The following is a 6,403-nucleotide window of genomic DNA, read 5'->3' on the forward strand; positions in this document are numbered from 1 at the left end:
GCCGGTGATGCAGTCCAACACCAGGTGGTTAACCAACCCCCTCTCCCAGGCCAAGTCCACACAGGCTGGCCGAGGAATCTAAGTCCATGAGGATAAGGAAAGGCCCTCCCAGAACTCTTAAGTTCACTCCCTCCAGTTTGTAATGGCATGATTTTTTAAAAAATTGTTTATTCCTAGCAAATGAGTAAGAAATGTTTAGTGAACATGAAAGTGGCATTTTCACTCTTTCACTCTTTGGGTCATTTAAAAGCCCACTGAAAGTAATTCTGCCTTCAGTTTTGTAGTTTAGAGTTTCTCCCTGTCACGTGTACATATAAGAAATTAGGCCAGGCATCCACATTTAACTACCAGGAACATACATGTTTAGGTAGAAAGGAAACATTGCTTTTCTAAGTATAGAACTATGATGGTATTTTTAAAAAATACTTCACGAGTTTAATTTCAGAGAGGTACTTCTCAACATTGCTTTGTATTTCTGGGTACTAGTTTGCACTTCACTGCTTTTATTGAAAGTTTCTGTGCCTTCACTACTTGCAAACTACTAGACTACTGCACTAACTGAAGACCACTTTTAGCACTTAATTAGCATGTACGGAAGAAAGACACAAGGACAAGCTACATTAACTGAGAAACAAAGACTTTAAAACAGTTTTCAAACTTTAATTTTTCTTTCACCTTTATTATATTTTATCTTTCTGGTTCCACATGAAATACTGGTAATAGTCATCCACATACATACCTTGGAAATATTGGTCTTATGACAAAAAAAAAGGGGGAGGAGGGTATGCAATTCAGTTGTTAAATACACTGTATACAGCCGTGCTAAAAAACCTTTTCATGGAAAATACAGAGATCCTAACTGAATGTGGACTTCTCTTTCACTGGTAACTGAAAACTGTTAATAAGTCTTCAAAATAAAATTCTGGAAGTAACATCACCTAACTAATTATCAAAGAGTTGATACAGGATACGATGACTTGGAAAACTAAATACTCTCGCAAAGATAGCACAGACAGGTTTGGTACTTTTCATCCTAAGACTTCATTCTACTGGGACTTCCGGTCAAGATGGTGGCGTAGGTAAACATGGTATTGCGTCCTCCCACAACCACATCAAAGTTACAACTAAACTACAGAACAACCAGCATTCAAAACCGCCTGAAATCAAGGTGAATGGAAGCTCTACAACTACGGAATTAAAGAAACAGCCATATCTAGACTGGAAGGAGGAGAGGAGGGGCTGGTCCTACGTGTGGCGGATAAAAATCAGGAGGACACCTCGGCTGGGAAGGCCCTCCCTGAGGACGGAGGGGTCCCCGTCCCACACCTGGTGCCCCGCTCAGGGTTCCAGTGCCAGGAAGAGAAGTCCCCATCACTTCTGGCTGGAAAAACCAGCGGGAACTGAGGCTCAGGGAGGCTGACGCGGCTGGACCCCAGGCAGCTCCTTAAAGGGCCCGCGCACGGACTTATCGGACTCTCTCCCTCTAAGCTCAGAGGGGAGGCAGCTTGAGGGGCACCAGAGACATACAGGGAAGAACTAAGCTGCTTGGCATTGGAGCAAGAGCTGGAGAGGGGGCTTTCTCCGGGACAAACATGCTGTCAGAGGCCTTTGTTCCTTTGCTGAGCCTTCCCTGGGGCGGCAGACAGTTGCCATATCTGGGACTCCAGCAACCTGGCTCACACTGGTTGCCCCGCCCTGGTGATTCCCTGAGGCCCTGCCCCACCCAACTTTCAGGCCCACCCAAGCTGTTGCCAGTTGCTTAACCATAGGATTGGCCTGTCTTGGATCCTGCTTCAGGTTTTCCTAAATTCTTTCAAACAAGCAGCATCTGGTCTCAGATAGCCCCATACCTCTCGTTAATACACAGAAACAAACATAGGGAGGAGGCCAAAATGAGGAGACAAAGAAACAGGTCCCAAATAAAAGAACAGAACAAAACTCCAGGAAAAGAACTAAGCAAAATGGAGATAAGCAACCTAACAGATGCTGAGTTCAAAATACTGCTTATAAGGATGCTCAATGAACTTAGTGAGAACCTCAGCGAACTTAGTGAGGGCCTAAAGAGCATAAAAAAGGACCAGTCAGAAATAAAGGATGCACAGTCAGAAATGAAGGAGGCACTAACTGAAATAAAGAATAATTTACACAGATTCAATAGTAGAGTAGGTAAAGCCAGGAAGCAAACCATCGATTTGGAATATAAGGTAGCAAAAAAACACCCAATCAGAACAGCAAAAAGAAAAAAGAATCCAAAAAAATGAGAATAGTGTAAGGAGCCTCTGGGACAACTTCAAGTGTGTCAACATTCGCATCTTGGGGGTGCCAGAAGGAGAAGAGAGAGAACAAGAAATTGAAAACCTATTTGAAACAATAATGGCAGAAAACTTCCCTATCTTGGTGAAGGAAACAGACATACAAGTCCAGGAAGCAGAGAAAGTCCCAAACAAGATGAACCCCAAGAGGCCCATACCAAGACACATTATCATCAAAATGCAAGAGGTTCAAGACAAAGAGAGAATCTTAAAAACAGCAAGAGAAAAGCAGTTAGTTACCTACAAGGGAGTTCCCATAAGACTGTCAGCTGATTTCTCAAAAGAAATTTTGCAGGCCAGAAGGGAGTGGCAAGAAATATTCAGAGTGATGAAAAGCAAGAACCTACAACCAAGATCACTCTATCCTGCAAAGCTGTCATTTAGAATCGATGGCCATATAAAGAGTTTCCCAGACAAGGAAAAGCTAAAGGAGTTCATCACCACCAAACCATTATTATATGAAATGTTGAAGCACCTTCTTGAAGAAAAAGATAAAAAATATGAACAAATAAAATGGCAATGAATACATATCTATCGACAATTGAATCTACAAACAAAATAAACAAGCAGAACAGAAGCAATCTCATAGATACAGAGAACAGTTTGTTGGTTGCCAGACAGGAGGGGGGTTGGGGGAATGAGTGAAAAAGGTGAAGGGATTAAGAAGTACAAATTGGTTGCTAGACTGACAAACCTCAAAGGGGGGGGGTTGGGGGGTGGGAAGAAATAAACCAAAGAACTTAAATGCATAAGCAATAGACACAGACAACAGTGTGGGAAAAAGCGGGAGGGAGGCAGAAGGGCGGCGGGAGTGGGGAGGAGGGTCAATGGGGGGGGGAGAGGAACATCTGTAATACATTCAACAATAAAGATAAAAAAAAAAAAAAAAAAAAGATTTCATTTTACCACAGGAGCAAGTTCACTCATCTACTTCTGCAAACTTTCTTCATCTCTTCTCCCACCTGCTTTTGTCATGTTTTTTCTCTGCTTCTCCCTGAAGTCACGCTTCACACAGAACTTCAACTCCAATGAAGGGCTGCTTTTGCAAAGTTTCCCTTAGTGTTACTGGACTGCTTTGCAATGACAGCTCTTATGTTCCGAGAGAGAGGGTTAGAGTTAGGCATTTTTCTCTTTTAAAATCGTGACAATATTTAAATTCTATTTGGAAATAAATCTTAATGATAATATTTGAAGAAATGCTTTTAAAACCATTTTTTTCTAGTAGTTTTTATTAGTCCCTTCTAACCTGTATTAGAGAAGATGGTTTCTATTGGGCATTAGCTTCCTATTCCATTTGCCACTGTTTTCCCTTAAAATCCTCAGATAAACTGTGAGGTTCAATTTGCAGCAGCCCTCCTTTGAGACCTGGGGTTTTGCTTTCATCATGTCCTCAGCTGAAAAGTGAAGGCCTTTCCTGGTGACAACTCCTGTGCCCCTTTCCTGCCAGATGCTGCTCCACTAAGACCGGCGGTCACTTCTCAGAAACATCTCTCCTTGCAACCAGTTCCCCACACAGCACGACCCTCCTGATGGTCTCTGCATGTTGACTCTGTATTTCCTGTCTATAAAACCACCTTCTTGAGGAGTTCATACTCTTCTCAAGATACTCAGCTCCCCTGGCTTCCAGAGAAAACTTCAGAGGATGTTAGAAATCACACAGCCTCCAGGCCTTCCTTGTCCCTGGGAACCAGCTTAGTGAGATGAAAAGGCCTGGAGTAGGAGTCTGAAGATCGTGTACAAATAAATCACTCAACTATGATTAATTGTTGATATTTTAATTTCCTAATTGCTATGTCACACAGATTTAGAATCAACATGGGTTCCAGGAAAAAGAGCACAGGTTTTGGTCAGGAGATTTCGGGTATAGTTCTTCAGCAACAGCCAGCAGTGAGGCTGAATTAGACCCTGGACATCACGGGTCTGCTTCCACACTCCACAAAAGGAGGAATTTGAGCTCAGAGAGTTCTGTAGCCCCTTCTCACAGCAAGGAGTCTACGAAAAGTGACTACAGTGGGGACTACCTTCACGGAGAAGTTTTAGGGCTCAAATGAGATAATCTGCTCGTTGGAAGAATATAAAAACAAGTAAACATGTACACATTTCTAAAAGAAAGGAGTAGAAGTACAAATAACAATAATGTACTGTCTCCAGGAGGACACTTTCTTTGAATTATCTGTCATATCCAGAAGAGAGACTTGAGCAGTCCTACCCTGGCTTCGTTACCCATTGTGGTTCACGTCCCCTGTCTGTGAAATCTGTAATACCTCCAACCCCAACATTTGTATAGAAGCAGGACCGTTTACAAGGCATTTTCATATGGATTCACTTGTTTGCTCTTCATAACATCTTCCCTGTGCCACAGGAAGGGCAGGTACTACTTCCCATATCTTACAGGTGAATAAACAGAGGCTTAGAGAAGGGCCAGTCAACTGAACTCATCCTTCATCAAGATGATTCCCAGGGACAAAGACCATCTGGAGCCTGTGAGAGTGCTAATGTTCATTACATTTTTTTGTAGCAGCCAGGAAAGGCCAAAGCTGGATGTGTTGGGAAGAGTATGAACTCCTCAAGAAGGAGAGGATGGTTTATAGACAGAAAGTATAGAGTCAACATGCAGAGATCACCAGAACTGTATGCTGTTTCAGGGTCTGGATACCATTTTGCTTCAACCCTACAATACAGTCATGAAATAACAATTCTATTTCTTACACAAAGAACTTCAACCCTGCCTGTTCTTGGCTTTGTTGGAATCACATTTGAACCCGCAGAATTAATAACCCACAACCACTACAACAACAAAAAATAAAACTCATCACTCCCTCCAGCCTCTTACTCATGTCCAATATGGTTCATAAAGCTGTCATTCTTCTCTTTCTCTGCTGCCGTGGCGCCGAGCGCAGGCGGAGGCTTGGGTGCACCCATAACCCACCGCCATGGTCGAGGAAAGCATTGCTCCTGGAGGTGTGATGGACCTTAATACTGCTTTAGAAGAGGTGCTGAAGACCGCCCTCATCCACGATGAACTAGTGCGGGCGATTTGCGAAGCTGCCAAAGCCTTACACAACTGCCAAGCCCACCTTGCGTGTGCTTGCATCCAATTGGGATGAGCCCATGTACGTCAAGTTGGTGGAGGTCCTTTGTGCTGAACACCAAATCAACCTAATTAAGGTTGACAACAAGAAGAAACTAGGGGAATGGGTAGGCCTCTGTTAGATCCACAGAGAGGGAAAACCCCATAAAGTGGTGGTTGCAGTTGTGCGGTGGTGAAGGACTATGGCAAAGTCTCAGGCAAAGGATATCATAGAGGAGTACTTCAAATGCAAGAATTGAATAAACTTGGCTTTTGTTTCCAAAAAACAAAAAACTGTCATTCTTGTCCTCACTCTTTCTAGCCTCTAGAACAGTAGCTGATACAATAGTATTTGGTAATTATGGAATATTTATTCATATGAAAATATGAATAATTTAAGGAATGTTAACAAGTTTATAACAGCTTCATAAATTCAAGGGGGTTAATCTTTTCTGCTAAAATTTTCCTCTCATTACCTTTTCACTAAACTCTACATATAAATAACTATTCACATACACTGTTTAAGCAGTATTGAGGAACTTTCATAATTAGAGGGGTCATTGTGAGTGATATAATATTGTACTTATAACTCCTTTTCAGCATTTCTAAAACATGCCATGTGGGGTTAACATAATTAAAAGGACTAATGGGCACTCACAAAGTACTTACTGTTAAGAGTTAATCTATACAGACTCACTATTGGGGGAACAACCTTGAAGATAAACAAATTATTGCCATAATTCCACCATCCCCTACTTCTTTTGAAGGTTTTCTCTTCCTACTTACCTCAAGAAATAAAAGTCTCAGTTCAGTCATATTTAAATACACAGCAGCATTGGATAATTACAGGTAAGAAAAAAAAAGATTTGCCTATCCAAATTTTCAAGTGATGGCTTGAATGGTTTATTGCCTTTGTCACTTTCATGTCCTCTTGGTCATGAAATATAAAAGTATGCCAATAATCAAACATGTTCTGAATATCATCAACCAATATTAATTTTCAGGACAACATGGCAAAATG

The 6,403-nt window shown here is 41.8% G+C and overlaps 1 pseudogene; it reads left to right on the top strand.

Annotated features, from left to right (window-relative positions):
• The first annotated feature begins 5,245 nt into the window (after positions 1 to 5,245).
• Positions 5,246 to 5,642, top strand: LOC118630533 (annotated as a pseudogene).
• The last annotated feature ends 761 nt before the right edge of the window (positions 5,643 to 6,403 follow it).

The sequence above is a fragment of the Molossus molossus genome, unplaced genomic scaffold, assembly GCF_014108415.1.
Source record: "Molossus molossus isolate mMolMol1 unplaced genomic scaffold, mMolMol1.p scaffold_m16_p_15, whole genome shotgun sequence".
Classification (NCBI taxonomy): domain Eukaryota; kingdom Metazoa; phylum Chordata; class Mammalia; order Chiroptera; family Molossidae; genus Molossus; species Molossus molossus.